Raw genomic sequence first — 23,638 nt, 5'->3', positions numbered from 1 at the left:
GTAAGTAAATAAATAAATAAATAAATAAATAAGTATGTAAGTAAGTGAGTGAGTGAGTGAGTGAGTGAGTGAGTGAGTGAGTGAGTGAATAAGTAAATAAGTAAGTAAATAAATAAATTAATTAAATAAATAAATTAAATAAATAAAGTAAAATAAATAAATAAATAAACAAATAAATAAATAAATAAATAAATAAATAGTACTGGCACAGTCTATTGTTCCTAGCACCCTCAGAACTCAAGCTTCATGACTGTATATACCAGACTCTGCCTTTATCATATTTTCTTGACGATGATATTTCATCTGTGCTAGTAGTAGGTCTACTTGCTCTCTGTGATTGGAATGGTATTTATTTATTTTTTTTGGTATTGCCTAGGTTACACTTCTGAGGTTCTTTTGTTTCCATTCCTGTATGATTCTTACCATGTACAACTTCTACCAAAAATTAGAGGACATCCCTTCAAAAGTGATGTTTCACTCCTGACTTTATACTTATGTGAAACCCTCTGACCTTTGTAATGGGAACAAATGCCTGTGAAAATTGAAGTTCTTATTTTAAACCCTGATCTTTCTATCTTTCAAACTATGGATTATATAACAATTTTTCTGTTATGGAAACTTACTGAAAAATTATATTTTTGTAAGAAAAATAAATAAATAAATAGATAGATAGATAGATAGATAGATAGATAGATAGATAGATAGATAGATAGATAGATAGATAGATAGATAGATAGATAGATAGATAGATAGATAGATAGATAGATAGATAGATAGGTAGGTAGGTAGGTAGCTAGATGGATGGATGGATGGATGGATGGATGGATGGATGGATGGATGGATGGATGGATGGATGGATGGATGGATGGAGGGATGGATGTTTGGATGGATGGATGGATGGATGGATGGATGGATGGATGGATGGATGAATGGATGGATGGATGGATGGATAGATGGATAGATAGATAGATAGATAGATAGATAGATAGATAGATAGATAGATAGATAGATAGATAGATAGATAGATAGATAGATAGATAGATAGATAGATAGATAGATAGATAGATAGATAGATAGATAGATAGATAGATAGATAGATAGATAGATAGATAAGTAAATAAATAATTAAATAAGTAAATCAGCAAGTAAATAAATAAGTAAATCAGCAAGTAAATAAGTAAGTAAATAAGTAAGTAAATAAATAAGTAAGTAAATAAATAAGTAAATAAATAAAAAGTAATTAATTAAGTAAATAAATAAGTAAATAAGTAAACAAATAATTGAATAAGTAAATAAATAAGTAAGTAAATAAATAAGTACATAAATAAGTAAATAAATAATTAAATAAGTAAATAAGGAAGTAAATAAATAATAAGTAAGTAATAGGTAAGTAAATAAATAAGTAAATAAATAAATAAGAAAATAAATAAGTAAGGAAGTAAAAAAATAAATAAATAAGTAAATAAGTAAATAAATAAGTTCATAAATAAGTAAGTAAATAAGTGAATAAGCAAACAAATAATTGAATAAGTAAATAAATAAGTACATAAATAAGTAAATGAGTAAATAAATAAGTCAGCAAGTAAATAAATAAAGAAGCAAATAAGTAAGTAAATAAATAAGTAAATAAATAAATGAATAAATAAGTAAGTAAATAAATAAGTAAATGAATAAATATATAAGTAAAGAAATAAATAAAGTACTCAAAAGTTTTAATTCCCTGTGGAATTTGGAGAAATAAATAATTAGTCTTAATTACCTTTAATTAACACTTTAGGATAGGTATTGGTTTATAATCAAAATAATACGCAATTACAGAGAATAATAACTGATACATTTTATATGGTTTTATTTTTTCCTTATTTCTGTGTCTCACATTTGTCTGACACTTGATTTTGGTGTGGAAAGAATGTTAAAGAGTAGCGTGTTAATATGTTTGATAAACCCTTAACGAATACTTAACACTATTAACATAGTTGATAACCAATGTACATTAGTTTTGATATGAACGCAACTTTACAGTTAAAACCCTGCGGAAAAGTGAATTATCTTCTCGGATTCTAAGAAAGAAAAGTCGTTTATTATATTAGAAGTGTATCACGTTACGTGTGTAGTCAGATGACTCAGTTTATGTACCCATATATATATATATATATATATATATATATATATATATATATATATATATATATATATGTGTGTGTCTTGGTGTCGAGTTGCATTCCTCTAAGTGGAATCACCCATTTCAACCCTCTTTTCAGTTCCTCTTGCTTCACATTCCATTCTTTCATTACTGCAGTTCACTCATCTCTCATTTCTCCCCTTTGATCTGCTTCGTGATATAAATTCCTTCCTCCTCATCTCCTCCCGCATTCTTTCGCCGTCTATCGCACTTTACTTCTCTCATTTACTACCGTTCGATCATTCTTTATACCCAAAGCAGTCGTTGAATTCAGTGAAAAGCCGATATCTATCTGCATTTGTGAAACAGAGACTAGAAAAAGAATCGTGAAATAGTCGTGAAATAAATTGTCAACTGATTCTGTAATTTTCAAAATCACTTGGATTGACAATCTTACAAGAATAACTCTCACTGCTAGCGTTGCAAACATTATAGGCAAACCGCCGCCTGCTCGAACGCACCCGATGACTGCTTATACTGCCTGCTCATTCAATTGTCAAACATGAAACATGAATAGAAAAAATTGCCGCTAGATGGCAACTCCCAACGGCCTTTAAAATCGCTTGTGGATATAGATCTTATACTTTAGGTTTGTAGTATGTGATTAAAATATTACTGTGTTCCGCGATTCTAATAGCTTCTTTAATGCATTATATTCTTTGGTCTTGAAACAAAAGAAAATACAATTAGACCTGCATAAACAAATTTTAAAATATTAAGCCAATGAGTTGCTCAGTCATAAAAGCCCCTATTAAGTGGTTAGGTACAGCTTACGGCAGTAAACTTTTTGGAAATATGCAGAATTTATTTCCTCCATTACTGTATCTTGTACGGTACAATAATGAAAATTAGAATGTGTAAAATACTGTCCTTCTGCTATATGAAAAAAAATATTTTTACGATTAAAAAAATTATATATATATATATATATATATATATTTTACAAAATTCAAAATGTGCAGTGATGAAGCGTTTCCCTCATAACACATAAACTTGTTAACTTTTTCATGTTCTCTCTCTTTTATTTTATTGCTGAAACTCATGTTTACAATATCATGCTCTTTCAACTACATTCCTTAATAAATAATATTTTTTTTTTATTTTGTGTAATAGAAAATACAGATATTTGACCATTTTTTAAAATTAAATTATTTTTTATCAGACAATCTATCAAAGGTAGAGAAGTGATCTTGCATCATATTGTAGATATGACATGCATAAATGCACACAAAAAAATTCATCACAGAATATTGGATAGTTTTTGAGTTATGTGGGAAACGCTTCATCACTGCACAGTGAACTGAATTAAAAAAAAAACAATTAGCCTAAGGGGAGGCACAGGTGAATATTTCATAATCCACAAAATTTATCCGATTTGTTTGAAATTGATCATGGGTACTAAGTATGTTATTAGTAATGGACATACCAAGTTTAAACTTTCTAAGTATAATAGTTCTGTAAATATTAATAATTTTATAAAATTGTATATCGTTTGATATAAAATGATCCATGCACCATATTGTAAGAAATTTTCAATATTTCTTTTTATTTATATGTTCAGAGAAGGTATATAAATAATGGTAAGTATTAGTTTATTATGGGAATATCTTTGTTTTAATTTCATACTTTTAAAGGGCACAAAATCAAAAACTAACATCGGAATATGAAAACAAAGATAATAAAAATGGAAAAAACCAAATTTTCATTTTTCCTTCAGTTTTGTTCGAAAATTTCACCTCTGCCTCCACTTAAATATAAATAACTTTTTAAATCGTAAAAATATTTTTTTCGTATAGCAGAAGGACAGTGTTTTACACATACTAATTTTCATTATTTTACAAGATACAGTAGTGGAAGTAAGGAATATTGAATATTTCCAAAATTTTACTGCTGTAAGCTGTAGCCCTTAACTACGAGGACGACATTTTATGGAACTTGTAAGGTTAATTAAATTTTGTTCTTTAAAAAATTGCAACTGCATATGCTACCATTTTTTTATGATTTACAAAAAAATATATATGAACTTTTCTGATAAGGATTTTTGCAACTAGGCAATTCAATAAAACAATTTATTGCCCCAAGAATTTACAGCTTCAGTACTTTTCAAGAAAAGGATTTCTCCGGATGAGAAAACCGAAAAACTTTTTCAGTGTCGAATTTCCCTGCATTATTAAGTAGAGGTTTCAAAAGTTTCTCACCAAGAGTTTCTGGCACAAGTTACCATGCTTGTTTCAGTAGACGGTCAGGAGGTACACTGGCGTTCAAAAATACCTGACCACTACTAATCGATAGTGATCGATAATGTGTTCGTGTAAGTGTGGCTTTTATGTTATTATTTCTATGAATAAATGGCGACCATAATAATGAGTGTGCATTAATATACCTCTATTATAAAATTTAAAATTTCATCCCCCTCTAATGATTGTGGAAAAACACTAGATTTAGCTGGAAACCGCTGATATTGTCAATTATGAGAATAATTTGTGCTTAATCTACATAATCACTTTCCCCAACACATTTTTAATCGCCCTGGTAATGGTGTCATCTATTGAGAACTAGTGGAACTACAGGGACATCATTTTATTTTTACTAACATTTTTAATATTAACCTGGCTTTACCTTTAGAGAACCGGAAACACAGTTTGCTACCCCCTTCCACGACTGTAGTTCGATGATACTGGCGTAAAACACAAACAAATCACTCTACTAGGTATAGGAGGGAAGAAAAATAGTTCATCCATTTACGTAAACTAGGAAATATCGCGATTTTGAGTTCGATAATTTTCATTAGGTTTTTTTTTTAATCAAAATACAGTACTGTATTAGGAATAAGTGTTTTTACTCACGAACTGAGCTATCCATGCGAACGTATTCATTATGCAGTGTAGCCTATATTATACTGTCTACAACACATTAGCGTACAATATAGAGAATGAAGTTAAATTGAAAAATAATCATAGTATGAATATTGAAGTACATTTTTGATACAGGCTTCAGTTCTTTTGCGCATATTATCGCACTATAGACTACTGCATCTAATTCCAATTGCCAGTTTCGTCCTTCGTACTAGTAACTCATGTTGAAATAATTCTGTACCTACTCTGTAAAAGAGTACCTTACGTACTGTAAATTCAATTTTCACTTCTGCCCGACCCGCACAGATAAAATTACTCAGACATGCTATCTACTGTCCGTTCAAGTGGTTATGCCGCAGGATTGTAGAAAGGGGGAAATCACATGACAGTTAATTACTTAACGAGGGCATTTTATTTAAGTTATTTTAAACAGTTGTATAATATTACGTAAACGTCCAATTCCTAACAGAAATTAATGTTTTCAGGAAAGAGCTAAGACAGCCCAGCTTTTACAGAGGGGCGAGCAGAAGCAGGTGGGGGAAATCGGGATGCGACGTAGGCAAACGGACAGTACCTGTGCGGAAATATGATTCAATGTTTAGAGCTCTTTCGACACTGGAAAACGCGAACATATTTCTGGAACGTACTATACTCATTAACTCAGTGCTGTTTACTATATGCGGCCTTCATTCTGTGTGGAGGACGGTTGAACTTCATTAGTAGAAGGGGTGGGAGTGAAGTACATTCAAAAACTCAGGTACAATAAAAATTGAAGCAAAAATAAAATGATGTCCCTGTATATCAAAGTTCGTCAGTTTCTTATATCTTTGGTTCTGACTTATCTCGTGGTTAGAAAGTTCGCTTACGAGAACAGAAAATTATAGACCAGATATCTTTGAACGCCAGTGTACCCATCAATCGCAGGTTCAGGTCCTTTAAGTTATATCATGCGTCACAGTGTTCGTGGGTAATATTTTAATGGACTCTTTGCTAATATGAATCCAAGTTATTCACGCCTGTGGTCTATTACATCCCCAAGCGAAAGATTAATTTCCATTCAAATCCCAGTTGTATTAATTGAACATATGTGTGTGCACAGATTACTGCCGCATATCTGACCTCGATATGCATTCCGAGTAATCCAATCATATCCCACATACGGCCACTAGGCAAGATTGCAGAGATGTCGCGCGTTGCATATTTAGCAGGGGCTCTGGGGAGCAATCTGTTAATTTGGCTCCCGCAGATAAAAATAAACCTCGTTTTGGAGTTTGCGAGAGGGAGATTTGGAATTTGTTTGTTTTATGTTATTTTCTACATTAAAGTTCCGCCAAATTACAGTAATTTATTTTGAATTACGCCTTAATTAATCAATAAACAGCGTATATTCTGCATATTTTGCTTATCTTCCAGTCCGTCTTTGTCAATTTAACAGCATCAAGTCGGCCGTGACTTAATTATCCTACTACTGAATACGAAGGCTGAGAATAGTTTCAACAATTGAAAATGAAGATCGGACTCGTCGATAAGATAAAATATCTTCATAACTTATATTGAAAATTCTCCTTTACCATCAATCTTTGACCTTTCGTTTGATTCGAAGAGTTTTTAAATTATAACCACGATGATAAAGATGTTTGTTTTCGCGAATATTTTGTGAGGAAAACAGATTTTCAAGTACACTGGGTTGCAAAAAAAAAAAAAAAAATGCCGATACGAAATTATACCGTTTTCCGAGGACTTTAGCAAACATGGCGAGGTGGAAAGCTATTTTCCTGAGATTAATTAAAAAAAAAACATATAAATACGACGATTATAACATGCTCACGTTATTATTTAATATGAATTGGTTTTAAATTATCCCATAAATCACAACGCGATAACACGCTAGAAATTCCACTTCACACATCATCTCTGTATTCCTCATCTTTCACTGTTGCTACCTCTCGTCACTGGAACTCTCTGCCGCCTGAAGTCAAGGGCTGCCGAACATTGAAATCTTTCAAATCCAAGTTAGAAAATTATCTTATGACGAGTTGCCAAACTAACTTACTATTATGACAAGTGTTGTATTGCATATTTCCACGTATTCACATTTTTTTTATGTTCTAGTGATTTTTAACTTATTTTATATTTTTGTTTTCATATTTTCCGATAATGGTATATCTCTAATGTGATAAGTTGAGCTATATATAAACATAATTTTCCTTACTGTGTGTACTTAAAAATATTGTATTCATTGTATGCTTTGTACTGCACTATTTTATTACTAAGTTACTATTAGTATTATTATTACTATTAGGCCTGTTATTATTATTTTATTATTATTATCATCATTATTATTACTATTCTTATTTATTATTATTATTATTATTATTATTATTATTATTATCAATAATTGTCTTATTTTTTATACTTTTATGCCTCATTTATTTTTGACCTGCTGTTCACATTTTATTATGTTTTTTTCTTTCCTTCTCTATGTTATATATTATGTCTGATTTCTTCTTACTTGTTGTTTACATTTTATTATTATTATCTTATTCAGTTTTGTGTGTACTTTGTAAATTTGTAGTGTTTTTGTAACGCAGTTTTTACTCCTGGTTGAGTGTTAGAGAAGGCCGTATGGCCTTAACTCTGCCAGGTTAAATAAATCATTATTATTATTATTACTATTATTATTATTATTATTATTATTATAAATTGTTTAAAATATTATTTAATTAATTATGTTCTGATCCTTAGCGCTATAGTAATTTTGTATTTTTGTATCGCACTGGTTAAGTGGAAGAGAAGGCCGAATAGCCTTAACTCTGCCAGTTAAAATAAACCATTATTAGTATTATTATTATTATTATTATTATTTTTAGATAGATAGATAGATAGATAGATAGATAGATAGATAGATAGATAGATAGATAGATAGATAGATAGATAGATAGATAGATAGATAGATAGATAGATAGATAGGTAGGTGGATGGATGGATGGATGGATGGATGGATGGATGGATGGATGGATGGGTGGGTGGGTGGGTGGGTGGGTGGGTGGGTGGGTTGGTGGGTGGGTGGGTGGGTGGATGGATGGATGGATGGATGGATGGGTGGATGGGTGGATGGGTGGGTGGGTGGGTGGGCGGGCGGGCGGGCGGACGGACGGACGGACGGACGGACAGATAATACTTTATTGTCGATGGCATAATGTATGCATAGACATGGTCGAATATATACAATTACAATTTAATTTAAAATAAGTCAAATAAAAAAAAAACATTATTCATTTCAAGGGCCCATGCGTGCATCCTCAAGATTGTAGGGACACAATTTTATTAATTTCGTTTTTATATAATTCCTAAATTTGAGAGAATTTTTTTTATATTTGATGTCATCAGACAAACTGTTGTATATTTTGATACCAAAGACCATATATGTTCGACTAGTGTTTGTAAGGTGGTGAGCTGGAATAGTTAAACAATTTTTGTTACGAGTGTCGTAGGTATGGAAATCACAATTTTGATGAAAATCAGACAGATTTTTATAAATTAGTAGTAAAATATTAAAAATGTATAAACCATAAACAGTAAGAATATTATATTGTAAAAAATGTTCCCTACAAGAGGTCCTACTGTCAACACCCGCTATGCATCTGACAATACGCTTTTGAGCAATAAATATATCATTCAGCATGGTTCCAGATCCCCAAAAACAAATACCATATGAAAGCCTTGACTCGACGTGTGCGAAATAGTAAGACATTAATACATCGTGATTTATTATCGTCCTCAAAATTCTGATTTGATAACAAATGCTATTGAGCTTAGAAATTAAACTTGTGCAATGGGGTCTCCAAGACAAACAATCATCAAATGTAACGCCCAAGAATTTAGTAGTTTCCCATTTACATAAGTATTGATCTTGAATAGAAATATTGATGTCCTTCAAATTTCTCTTTTGAGAATTGTGAAAGTAAATATATCCGGTCTTATTAACATTTAAGTGAAGCAGATTGCTATCAAACCATGTTTTGAGATCTTTTAACAGCTCACAACAGGTTGTCTCTAAATCCAGTTCCTCTCCATCTTTTACAATGACAGAAGTATCATCAGCATACATACACATAAAATGATTTCTTACATACATGGGTAAATCGTTTACATATAAAAGAAACAATACAGGGCCCAGAACAGAGCCCTGAGGAACACCCACATCGAATGTACATTCTTGGCTCTATATTTATGTGTGTAATTATTTATTTTATGATCCTTGTGTAGTATTTCCACATATTGATATCTGTTTTGAAGATAAGAGGCAAACCATTTTAAAACTATCCCACGAATACCATATCTTTCAAGCTTAGCCAGAAGAAGGTTATGATTCACACAGTCGAAAGCTCTGCTAAGATCGCAAAAAAATTCCAATAGGAGGCTTACCATTATCAAGAGCAGACAGAATTTCATTGAATACGCTATAGATTGCAGTATTGGTGGACTTTGAGGGTCTGAAACCATGCTGATTATTGACTAAAATATTAAAACGATCCAGGTACTTGAGTATTCTGTCTAACATGCAATATTCAAAAACCTTAGAAATAGTATTGCCAATTGCAATGGGTCTATAATTTTCCACTTTCAATTTATCAGATATTTTAAAGACTGGAATAACTTTATTAAGTTTTAATTCATTTGGAAATGTACCTGAACAGAAAGACATGTTAATAAGGTATGTAAGTGGTTTAATTATAAACTCGCTACCTGTAATAATTAACATAGAAGGAAAATCATCAGGGCCGGATGAGAATTTACGTTTAAGTTTAGTTTTTATAATTTTATGAACTTCGGACTCTGAAAACTCACTCAAATACATGGATTTGTCAGTAGACTTAAAATTACTAGTATTATTATTATTATTATTATTATTATTATAAATTGTTTAAAATAGTATAATGTTTTCAATAAAATTATAAACGATTTAATTTTAATTTTTATTTTAATTTAGTGTGGTATTTAATTCTCTGAGAGAGGAACATAGGTTAAGGGTGTTTGAGAATAAGGTGCTTAGGAAAATATTTGGGACTAAGCGGGATGAAGTTACAGGAGAATGGAGAAAGTTACACAACACAGAACTGCACGCATTGTATTCTTCACCTGACATAATTAGGAACTCAAAATCCAGACGTTTGAGATGGGCAGGACATGTAGCACGTATGGGCGAATCCAGAAATGCATATAGAGTATTAGTTGGGAGACCGGAGGGAAAAATACCTTTAGGGAGGCCGAGACGTAGATGGGAGGATAATATTAAAATTGATTTGAGGGAGGTGGGGTATGATGATAGAGACTGGATTAATCTTGCACAGGATAGGGACCGCTGGCGGGCTTATGTGAGGGCGGCAATGAACCTTCGGGTTCCTTAAAAGCCAGTAAGTAAGTAAGTAAGTGGTATTTAATTCAACTTTGAAATTTTAATTAAACAATTGAGTAAGGGATAAACTAGAAATTAGCAACAAAACTAAAGGATGCGAAATATTCTCTACAGCTCTACACGAAATAAAATATTTCTTCCAATGATTTAGATTCTAGAAAATTCCCCATAACACTTACAGCGTTCCCCCGTTGAATGGCAATACTAATTATTTGGTGGAGGAAAGCCGTAGAGCGAGTGTCACCGTTAAGTGCTGATAAATACTTGCCGATATCAGAAGTTAACAACTTCGCCTCGGAACACCATGGGCCATAGATTCTACGGCGGAAAAATTATTCATATACTTTTATTTTAAAACATTAATAAGAATACAACACGAAAATAGTGAAACTGCAGTTTATATGGTATTCCACAGCCTTCCTTATTATCCATGGATGCTGTCATTGTTACAATCGATATATAGGGCCAGTTACGTTTCATATTGTGTTAACAAAAAATGTATCAATTTTATTATCTTCTTCTTCTTCCATTCAAGTATTAGGCTATACGGTCTGTTATGATCTCACAGTTGAATTTTCAATCCAGCGCTTCTTTGGACGAACGAGAGATCTCTTCCCGTTTGGACGATAGTGGAGCATGACTTTTGGGATTCTATCTCTATGCATGCGATGCAGATGATTTATCCAGTTGTTCCGATAATGTTTTACGTGATTAAATTACAGGTTCTAGTTGTAATTCTTCCATTACATCTTCATTGCATTTGCGATCCCATTTCGTATATCCCTCTGTATATCTCATAAATTTCATTTCATTGGCCGTTATTCAATAACAATTTTATTATAAATGTAAATATAAATATAAAATGTTATTGTAAATACAGATACAGAACTGAAAATTGAATCTAATGTAAACATTTAACTACACATTTCTCCTTTGCATGCAATAAAAACTCTTTAGAAAATTCAGGCCAGTTCAGACGTGTTTGTAGAATTATTTCATAGATACAGCGACGTTCTCGTAACACGATAATATTTCAAATCGATAACGACTTCGACTCGGCATTTCTTTGTAGCCCAGGGTACTAATTTCGTCAATATGAGACTATTTCGTTGAAATCATTAAATTTCGGGACATTTTGCGTTTAAATGTCACCCATATTTTCTATATTACTTTGAGAGATTTGTCATTTTTTGCGAATAATAATAATAATAATAATAATAATAATAATAATAATAATAATAATAATAATAATAATAATAATAAATTTATTAAGCAATTTTATACAACATTTAAAATTACATAATTTATAATCAGTTGTATGTATTTATTTACACTGCAAGTGGGCAAGCATCTGGTGGCAGTGGTATACATAATATAAACAATCTATACTAATAATAAATCTGTAGCCGAAATTTTTCTGGTAATTTTCGATTTTCCAAAAATAATTGGTCCTAACATATATAATTAACCGCCCTGAAACCGAAAATTGCATTTTTGAAATTTTTGTTTGTATGTCTGTCTGTATGTTTGTTAACTTTTCACGCGATAATGGCTGAACCGCTTTATATGAAAATTGGAATATAAATTAAGTTCGTTGTAACTTAGATTTTAGGCTATATGGCATTCAAAACTTTATTTAAAAGGGGGGTTATAAGGAGGCCTGAATTAAATAAATCAAAATATCTCGCTTATTATTGATTTTTGTGAAAAATGTTACATAACAAAAGTTTCTTTACAAATGATTTCCGATAAGTTTTATTCTTTACAAAATTTTGATAGGACTGATATTTAATGAGATGAATGAGTTTTAAAATTAAAATAATGCCATCTAAGACGGTGCAATGAATTAAGAACAAATGACTTCGTCTATAAGGGGCCTTGGACAACAACAATCGAAACAGGGGCCTTGGACATCAACAATCGAAAGCTATTAAACATAGCCTACAGACAATGTTTCTGTGTTTGTATGAAGTAATATCAGAAGCTAAATTAACCGATTTGTATAATTAATTATTTCACCATTGGAAAGTGTAGTTTCTCTAGATGGACATAATGCTATAATGTTATTACAGTAACGTCTGAGTAAATCGAGGACAGGTAAGATTAAAATAGCTTCTTATGCACAGAAAATTTGATAGGCTTTTTTGTACATTCGTTTTCTGTATTTCTTAAAATAATATTTATGTACACTCATTTTAGTCTCAGAGAATTAACGAACAACGAGAGTGTATTGATTTAGTATGCAGTAATAGTACGTTAAAACATTAGTGAGACCAGTTTTGACATATGCGGCAGAAACGTGGTCAATCTCCAAAAATGATGAAAAAAGACTGGAGATTTTCGAAAGAAAGATTCTGCGAAGGATCTATGGCCCAACATTTGAGGAAGGTCTCTGGAGGAGGAGATGCAACTATGAATTATATAGACTTCTAGGAGAGCCAAATATAATCAATACAGTTAAAACTAGCAGATTGAGGTGGGCAGGACATGTAATACGCATGGACCCAAGTGAACCTTGCAAAAAAATTGTAATAACAAATCCGGGAGGTCAGAGAAGACGAGGTCGACCGCACTTGCGATGGATTGATGGAGTGGAAGAGGATGCCAGAAAGTTGGGGTGCAAGAATTGGAAGGCTGCTACACAAGATAGAGACGGATGGCGACAATTACTAAGGGAGGCCCAGGCCCACCAAGGGCTGTAGCGCCAATGATGATGATGATGATGAATAGTACGTTAGCTTAGCAATCCATTATTTTATAATTCAAATTTTAACTATGCTCAATTGAATCGTGTTAAAATACATAAAATATATATGCAATAAATGCAATGCAAAAAAAAAAATGGGTAATGAGCCAAGCAGATTATGTTGCGCTGTTTTAAAAGTTGTTCCCTGGATCAAATGTTCTATTTTAATTATGTAATTACTTTATATCTATTTCTAACAGGTGCAGCGGAGCGCACGGGTACGGCTAGTTAATAATAAAACTTAAAATACCTAATTTTACAATATATGTATAGGTCCTACATAAGTTTCAATAGTCTTTCACTTTATTCTCATCTCACTCACTTTAGTGGCACTATGACGCATTTCACTGACACTCTGTAACACATTTCACTGACACTATAGAACACATTTCATTGACGCTATAAATTATCACTGATCGGAACTGTTCACTGCACTGTAAAACCATAACTTCACTGACTCACCTCGCTTGACTGATACAACAGTTCAAATAAGTCACATAATTACACCCTTATGCATACTTATAAACAGAATTACATTTAAACTAAACATTTCTAGTCTAAGGCCCTCTTACACGCTATTTCACTCCCGAAAAAGCCAAAACTTGTACTCGGTAGTGTTTTTGAGAATTTAAAAGTAAAATTATTTACATTAACATATTAACATAATATACTAATATTAAACAAGGTATGTTAAAAATGAAATGCGATTAATTACAATTTAAAAATGCAGGAAATATTCTTGCGAGTCCATTTTTCTGTTAGATAAATGTTTGCAAATACATATTTATGATACAATTTCGCAAAGGTTCTCTTTTTGGCACGCCTCGCCTCGTTTCACATACTTTACACTCGTGCCAAAAAGATAACTTTATGAATGTGTATCATGCAATGTTTTTTTCTACGACAGTACAAATTTGCATTAAATAAATATTTCAAGTTGTAGAGGTTATAAAATCTTTATTTCACGGCCGTCTAAACTAAGAAGCATTAAGAAATATGTATCCTTGGAATTACAGTCTGTTTTGTTCGTGATCACGATTTCATGGCCGTCTAAACCGGTCTATAATCAACAAAGCGGTTAGAAAACGTTGAAAGCTACATCTTGTTGCAACGAGTACTACAGATGTAACTTGAGATTAATACGGGCTAAAATGTAAATATGAATGTTAAATTAGTTACCTATTTGTGTTAGCGTGCAATATTTACGTCATGTAAGATCGAGGTAATACATTAATATCTAATTGAATTAAGTTTCTAGATTGAATGTTGCATTTTCTTTGGCAGTGCGTAAAATAAATAGCAGTGCGTAAAGTGATTACTTACTTTTTTACACACTAGTGTTTTAAAAGCTCATTTTACGCACTGATAACATTGGGTAAAATGCAACTTTACGTAATATTGTAGAAAAAATAATTTGTACATTTCCTTCTTAAATATAAAGTCAATCATTAATGTAGGTGAGGATAGTTATTGATAAAAGAATTGTTTAAATTTGGGCCGAAATTAGAGCTATGTCCCAGGCGAGATTCGGTATTACAATTTGATTCAGTTAGTGGGACAGAAATAGCATATCTTCTTGTAGAATAAGTATGAATAGAATTAAGTTTTTAAATATTCCGCCGTATTTCGTTATTACCAAAAAAATCACACCCCTAGCTATCAGCAATTCATCGGCGCTATATATATATTAATACTAGTGGCTTGTGCAGCAAATGCTGCAAACTAAGTTCATTAGACGTTCAAATAAACATTTTTCAGATTTATTTTCAATGAAGAATACCAGACATTCTGAAAGTTATTTGCTTCCATAATAATGAAAGATACTCTCTCTCGAGCCAATACTGAAGAGAACCACGCATACAATATCTACACCACACCGCCATTAAATATATGAAAAAGACCCAACTCCACTTGATAAATAACTATAAAAATATTTGATTTTTAAAACTACAATAATATTTTATTTCTAATGGTAATAATGTCATCAAACCACCTCAGTTTTTCTAGTTTTTAATATTCAATACACGGCTGTACCCAGAAAATTACACACCACAGAATCGAACCAGTAAATTATTTTTAGTAAGTTAAGTTTTTAATAACCAATTTAATTTGAGCTCTAAATATGTCAGCATTCTTGCAGATCATGGCCTTCGTATAATATTGTTTACTGTAGTGTGTGTTATGTTTTATTCTGAAATGGAATTAGCTAGTTCTCAAAACTGACGACAGATGGATTTTTGAAAATAGGAAAATTATGTTGAAAAATTGACATTTCACTGAAAACTACTATTTTTCTGAAAAACTTTGAATTCCAAGCTTCAAAATGAGGGGTAATTTATTAAAATCCGTTCAGCCGTTTTCCCGTAATTTCCATTACCAGTTCAAATTATATATATAGATAGTTTATATAGCGTCATTGAAAGATCGATTAGAAAATACGATTCCTCCTGTTATTTTGGCAGCTTGTGATGCACTTTACAGTATTGATTCAGTCCCTAAAAATATAAAATGTGTTTTTTTTTAGCGTTTATCGTTCCAGATTGTCGTAATGTTTTTGTTTTTTATCATTGTGATGCTAAAAATGTCGGTTTTATGTGGGAAGCAATTTGCTTCGACGATATCTAATGTCAAGCAGAAAGCTAATTACAGTTATTTCTAGGCCTACCATGAAAACAACTTTTCTTTGGTGTCTTATTGACGTAGAATTTACATTAAGCCAGTTCCCATAAATCAAACAGAGAGAATAAATGTTGAATGAGGGTATTGAACACACAGAACAGCGGTTTGAGTTCTTGGAATATCGGCTATGTTTGTGGCCGGTGTTGCTAGGAGACGGCGTGCTATATCTGGACTGCAATGACTGCTCACTGACCAATGGCAAGTGACCGATTTCCCGCGCTTCTGTGGACTAGATGATTGAATGAAATCCATGAATATTTTACGACCAAGATTCATAATTCATTCATGTCTCGTCTGCCAGCTTGAGGTCTCTCCTACCGGCTCCTCATTTGCCTCGATTTCCCTATATTCTGCTTTTTCTTCGATCTGAAACTTTTTTTCATGCCAGTTAGGAAGTCAACGCTATGCGGTAGAAAGTGAAAACTCTTTGTCTCAGCTCATGGACATGGTCCTTGGTTCCAATTATTGAAGTATCACAATGAAATATGTCCAAACCGAGCACTGTGGTGTAGTTAGCACGCTTGTCGTGTGTTCGAGAGGTCTAGGTTTCCATCCCAAGGATCGGCTATCCTGACAAGTATTTCGTAGTTTTCCAATTATCTCCTGGCAAAGTCGAATTATTATCTTTTTAAGGAGGAAGAGAAAATGGATTTTAGGTAAAAATTTGGGTTTATTATTTTTATTTTTCCAACATATTATTTGGTTTTCCCTCTTTAAAATGGTAGGTCTATATCATTTGTAACTACACTGAAAGTGTATCCATTTTAATTGTTCTATTTTCGGAGAAGGGGTATACAAGTTTTAATTTTAACTTTCATTCTTCATAAATTTGCGGATTTTGGGCGGAAAATTATATCTGTGGCCGGGAGGAAAAAGGTCTTAAGTCAATTTTTCTTTTGTGAAAATGAGATTTTTATATATTCTGAAAGCGGAAACAATTCTCTACAATCTTGTAAAACGGTTAAAGTCAAATAAGACTCCTGACTGGATTATAGAGCGTTACCAAATGTCCTGGTGTTGTGGAAGAGAATGCCTGATGGCCTTAACTACACCAGAATAAATAAATAAATAAATAAATAAATAAATAAATAAATAAATACTTTTTGAATCGAGCACACACAGAATAAAGGACTTAAGAATATTTAATACTTCATTCCTTACAAACATCACATGTTTACTTTCCATGCTTCCCTATTAAAAAGGTCTAACTTGTATCTTATCTTATGTTTTATTTAACGACGCTCGCAACTGCAGAGGTTATATCAGCGTCGCCGGATGTGCCGGAATTTTGTCCCGCAGGAGTTCTTTTACATGCCAGTAAATCTACTGACATGAGCCTGTCGCATTTAAGCACACTTAAATGCCATCGACCTGGCCCGGGATCGAACCCGCAACCTTGGGCATAGAAGGCCAGCGCTATACCAACTCGCCAACCAGGTCGACATTTAGCCATTTTATCACATATTGATGCCCTTTCCTTTTAAAATTTTAAGCGCCAGGTAAACAGTCCTATATTGCCATATTTCGGCAAAGATTTCTTCGTATTTTGCCGGTCTCCATTGATTATCATGAGTAAATAAAATATTATTTTGAGATGCATAAACTTTTTCCATGTAGGGAAGAACTTATGAATACAGCCTCGTATGTAAGTTTCAATTCCATTACAGTTTCTCTGTTATTCCCATACATTATACCTGGGAACTTGACGTTATTGTTGCTATGGTAACCCAATTACCGTGAACACATAAAACATCTGAACTCTAAAATACAATAATAATTTTAGTCAAATATCGGGAAACAAGCGTTATTGTGCTGCGTGGTATTGGCTTTAACACAGTTTAGGGTGTTTTCTGATAGCAGACTCATTTTCTCCACATACGTGCTGTAGAGGCCATGTTGGATGTGACCCTGGCGGAATCAGGATTATTCTGTCCCCAGTGATAAAAAAAATGCTGTTCCGCTCATAATAGCAAAGAGCGTATAAAGCTTTGTAATGGAAATTTGATCAGGCCATGTTTCCAACGGCATGGATTTAATGGAATAAAAATTCCCGACATTGTATACCTATAACCTACCTCAGAGAAGAACCTGAATGCATACTCTGTGGTGCTAGTATTACTGTGGTCTTTTATCGCGCAGAATTTTATGTTTTCAGAAACGTTTGACAACAAAGATTATAATTCTTTGTTACTTACTTACTTACTTACTTACTTACAAATGGCTTTTAAGGAACCCGAAGGTTCACTGCCGCCCTCACATAAGCACGCCAGCGGTCCCTATCCTGTACAAGATTAATCCAGTCTCTATCATCATACCCCACCTCCCTCAAATCCATTTAAATATTATCCTCCCATCTACGTCTCGGCCTCCCTAAAGGTCTTTTTCCCTCCGGTCTCCCAATTATATAATTCTTTGTGTATTAAATATTTATGAACATATTATTATTATTATTATTATTATTATTATTATTATTATTATTATTATTATCATCATCATCATCAACATCAATGTCGCAGTCATCAGATCATCATCATCATCATCATCATCATCATCATCATCATCCTGCGAAGGGAAGATTTGAGCCGTTCAGAGCAAAAGTGGTGTAAGTCAAAATTGGGTAATGTGGTTTAAAGTAAAAATTCTGTAAAATACAGCGCAAAGTAGCAATTAATATGCCCTTCTTGCTATCCACTGACTACCAATTGCTACTTTGCTAATTGCTACTTTGCGCTGTATTTTACAGAATGTTTACTTTAACCCTCATTACCCATTTTTGACTTACACCACTTCTGCTCTGAACGGCTCATTTGTAGATTATACCTCTCCTATGCAGCTTGTTCAAAGCGGAAGTAAATGTACCTATTTTATTATTTTACCAGCCTTTTTTTTATAATTTAGAGCCTGTTTTAGTCGCCTGAACATACACTTTTAGGGTCTGAAAAACCCAACTACATTTATTACTTATTACCCAGCCCAACACTACAAGAAATAAAGTAGGGTATAGCGTACATCCTTGTTTCAGACCTGTCTTTGTAAATATTGGTTCTTTGAGCTTCCTGTATAAGAAACGTGACATATATAATATATAAAATATATGATTCGTGTATTAAAATATGTTTTATGCAATCCTATGTTTATGCTTGTTATGACGCTATAAATCGTACACAATAATTGACCTAATTCTGGCACTGGTACCAGAAAAGGTTGCCTAGCAACTAGTATTCCATGATGTCATCACCGCCTTCGCAACATAATTTTATACAACGTACCTGTAAGAAAAAGGTTCAAAGCAATAACAAAATAACATTGTCTTAAAATCGGTTACTTAGCAACCATGCAATATATTAACGTTATATCCAGTACTCATGTCTATACTACGTTATAACATTACATTTTGTAAATTTATAATGGTTATTTTTAATGCTAGAATTGCATAAAACGTTGTACGTAACACGTGTATAATCTTCATTACAGACACTCGTGAAAATTAAATATTCGAGGATATTGCACAGGTATTGAAATAAAATCCATTCACATAATTAAAACTTGTTTCTCTTTCCAGTGCATCCAGTTTCAAGCTGTCTTCAAGCGATGTCGACCGCCCTACTCCAGGCAGAGTCGTTGTGAGTTCAAGGTAAGCTGAAGATTATTATCGACTTGTTTAAGAACTCTCTTACATATTTATTCAGAGTAATGTACACAGAAGGGTATAGGATTTCCATTCATCCTAACGATATTGACTTCAAGAAAGCAGTGGTCAATATTTACTATTGTTTCGGCCTGAATATTGAGATAGGCTGACAATGAGTATAATTTCGAAAGGTTATGAACAAAATAAATCATTAATTAACGTTTATTTACTGATGTTGCAAAAGAAGAACTTCACTTGACACTTCTACATTGCAAAACGTTGACTTTATTGTTCTATAGTAAGATTCCGTAGCAACGTATACCATACTTCTATAACACACTATTCGTTTTACCACAATAAAACAAATGAGCTCTGCGTACACAATCTTGTTCCTTGGCAACGACTCTGCATACATTCAAACAGGGTTTGACCGACTCAAATGAACTACAAATTATTATAAATTTTTTTTCCTGCATTTTAAAAATAATTTTCATATATATATATATATATATATATATATATATATATATATATATATATACGATCATAGGTAAAACATTGTAGCCAACACGATACAAAATGTGCTTTAGTAACTCGTGGGTCTTAAAACTAGACGATATTAGACAAGACTATTTTTTGTTTCAATAAAAGAACATTAATTTCTTCTCTACATAGATATTGTCTGTCTTTTGTTTCCCTATGACTACCCGTATTTCTAACAATCCATTGCCTACACCGACGTTTATTAAAAATCGCGGTATATTATGTCTCAGTAAATTTTTATCGTTTCAGGGGGACTTTGGAAAATAACAATAATAATAATAACAATAATAATAATAATAATAATAATAATAATAATAATAATAATAATAATAATAATGGCTTAATCGGGAGTAAACCAAAATTGTACCATTATTATCGTTCAAACAAAATTATTATTATTATTATTATTATTATTATTATTATTATTATTATTATTATTTAAAAAAATACTAGTTTTGAACATTCGATATTATTCACTATGATTAATCCATATCTGCATATATTTATTCACTGAAATTCTTAGTTAAGTTCGTAATTATTCGAATTTCAAGATGTTACACTATACAGGATGTCTCTAAATTAGACCGACAAAATTAGGGAGCAGATAGATAGCCTTCGTGGAAGCATATTTTGTTAAGGAACCCATGGACTGCGACGCTTCGTTTCATTGCAAGAAGCGGGAACGGATAATCACTATTTTCAGTCCAAGAGGGGTGTGTCATTACTACTATCACTCTGTTTGTTTACGTCCGGAGCCCAGTATCATTTGGTATCGATTACAGCGCGTTTGTTTACTTACACTGGTACGACCTCTTGTTATCCGTGTTATTCGTCTACATAGTTTAGTACTTGTACTGCACTAATTCTGTTGTAATGTTCAGAACAGTTTAATGTGTCGTTGGTTTTGTTTTTCTGTTTGGATTAACACACAGAATCATGTGACACAGCGTATAATAATAATAATAATAATAATAATAATAATAATAATAATAATAATGGTTTATTTTAACTGGCAGAGTTAAGGCCATTCGGCCTTCTCTTCCACTCAACCAGTGCGATACAAAAATACAAAATCACTATATTGCTAAGGAGCGAAACATAATTAATACAATACAATACAATACTATACAATACAATACATAACAATTCTTTTACCTTCCCAACACTCCAATGAAATAATTATGTGGTATCTAAGAGGTTACTCCATTTTCGACTTTCCCCTTCAAAATTTTCTAGAAATCCTTCAGTGGAGAAGCGTAAACCGGAGTGAGACTAGTGGCCAACAGGCTTGGAGCTCACATATTTAGTTTGTTACAGCCCCCCGACCCCTTGCAAGGACGCATTTTGCGTACCTTTTAAATTTGTCCTCCCAATTCTCCTCTCTTTTTTCGATTTTTCGATGTGACACAGAATCGCTTGTTATTTGCACATACCTACTGACTTTATTCCGACCTGTAATTCCTTCTTGCACTGAAACGAAGCGTCGTACCCATGTTTGCTCTCTAATTTTGTCGGTCTAATTTAGAGACACCCTGTGTACAGTATATATGCGAAACATTATTAATGCTCGCTAATAACTTATTTGCTTGTGTTTATAAGAAAAACATGCAAGTCCGTCTTGATTTGTAGACAATTGCTAGAAAGATTCTTCTTGCGATTCTTGCACTGGTCAAGTATTTTTTTAAATCGTTGTAAATAATAATCATAGAGAAATTAGTGCTGAAGTTTATGACCACTCTCGAAGTACATATAAAATATCTCCCTTCCGAAATAATTAAAACTAGATGCTCCCTTGTTTTGTTCTATTTCTCATTTTACTGTATTGGAGTCGTAGTTTTTGTGTATGAAGTGTGAAATGCCGTGTTTTCACTTTTAGTTAGATTCTTTTGTGTATGTTTTCGCTATTCCCGCCTAGATCTCGGTACGTTGAACAGTTACATAAAACACAAGCTCGGGAAAGTGAACAGATGTTGACATCCTCACGTAATTTTTTTTTGTGCTTCAGATGTTTCATTTTTATTTAATTTGCAGAGTTGCATTACTGCGAAGTAGGTTCACGGTCTGTTGGTAACTCCCGCGCTGGCGAGTTTTCTGCCCTTATCACACTGTAGAGTTTTCCCTAGCGATAAAAATAAAGTAAACAAAGGAACATCTATATCCCTTCTGTAACGGAAACGTGCCGGGAATATGTGAGTTACTGAAATATGACTGAAAAATTTGCATTGTTGCGTGCATATATTGTAGCTGCTTCTCGCCGCAAAAAGACGACTCGATTACCGATAACAAATGACAACACAGATTTGTTGAATCTCACATTGAAATGATAAATAAATACCAATTTTGTAATTCTAAAGTACTTAACTGTGGTTTTAATTGCAAAATAAACCCATCTCTCTTAATGCCTTATCATTAATTAATTAATTAATTAATTCATTCATTTATTGTATTCCATAGATCTTACATGAGCAATGAAGCTTTAAGATGTGGAACAAGTCAAAATTTTACAATATTACAATTACAATTTTTACCAACTTTTACAATATTTTACAATTTTTACAGTTTTACAATTTAGTAATTTTCTACAATGATGAGGTGAGGTCCGAGGATTCGCCAAAAGATTACCCGGCATTTGCCTTTTGGTTGGGGAAAACCTCGGAAAAACCCAACCAGGTAATCAAATCAAAGGGGTTGATGCCAAGGACTCGCCATAGACCATCCGGCTTCTGTCCCACGGCTGGGGAAAACCTCGGAAGAAACCATTCAATGAGACCAAAGGAGGATCCAACCCAAGCCCGAACGCAGCTCCGGATCAGCAGCCCAGCGAGTCTGCCGACTGAGCTACATCGATGGCTCTACTAAAAATATACAATACATAGCCAATCAGATTATTACATTTACAAACGCAAACGATCATTCATCAGTTGAGCTATATGTATAATACAAAACAAGTAAGTTAATTAAATTTAAGGCATAAACAATTCAATCAGTTGTGATATACAGAGATTGATAATACATATCATGCAAACTACAAATTACAAACACAAGCAATTTATCAATAGAGCTATACAGATTACTATTCAATTTAAAGTATATATATACAGTTCATCGGCCAAAAGTATACAAACTTATACAATACAAAGTAAGCACATTAATTCAATTTACAAGCATACTTTCATTAATCTATACAAATTTGTGCAACTAATATAAAGTAGATTAATTCAATTTAGAATCATAAAAATTCATCAGTTGAGCTATACAATAACAAACATCTCATTGGCGTCATATTGATGTGTGAATCGTTTCGACTATCAATTGCATTGTTGTCTGTAGACTAGGCCTCATGGAATGAGGGAGGGATTATGAAGCAATTAACGAGAAGACTCCGCCTTGTTAAATTTAATGCGAGACCTCTAGCGGAATCTAAGAGACTCATACTTTCCATTTGTAAACCGAAACAAAAATAAAACAATCAAACCAACACAATTGTAGTTTCATTCCCGATACTGGGTTTCACTGTATATCTTTTGGAGACTTTAAAAAGGAAAAATGAAATTTCTCTTGAAAAAGACAAATTTCAAATAAA

The 23,638-nt window shown here is 32.6% G+C and overlaps 1 protein-coding gene across 1 annotated transcript in view; it reads left to right on the top strand.

Annotated features, from left to right (window-relative positions):
* LOC138714401 (uncharacterized) overlaps nucleotides 1-23,638 on the top strand; it is a 513,148-nt gene that overhangs the window by 50,751 nt on the left and 438,759 nt on the right. The window contains exon 2 of the mRNA XM_069846610.1: nucleotides 19,444-19,515. The gene's annotated coding sequence lies outside the window, so the exon portion shown is untranslated. The remainder of the gene's footprint in view (nucleotides 1-19,443; nucleotides 19,516-23,638) is intronic.

This window comes from Periplaneta americana, chromosome 2 (genome assembly GCF_040183065.1).
Source record: "Periplaneta americana isolate PAMFEO1 chromosome 2, P.americana_PAMFEO1_priV1, whole genome shotgun sequence".
NCBI lineage: Eukaryota > Metazoa > Arthropoda > Insecta > Blattodea > Blattidae > Periplaneta > Periplaneta americana.
This window is presented reverse-complemented; position numbering and strand designations above follow the sequence as displayed.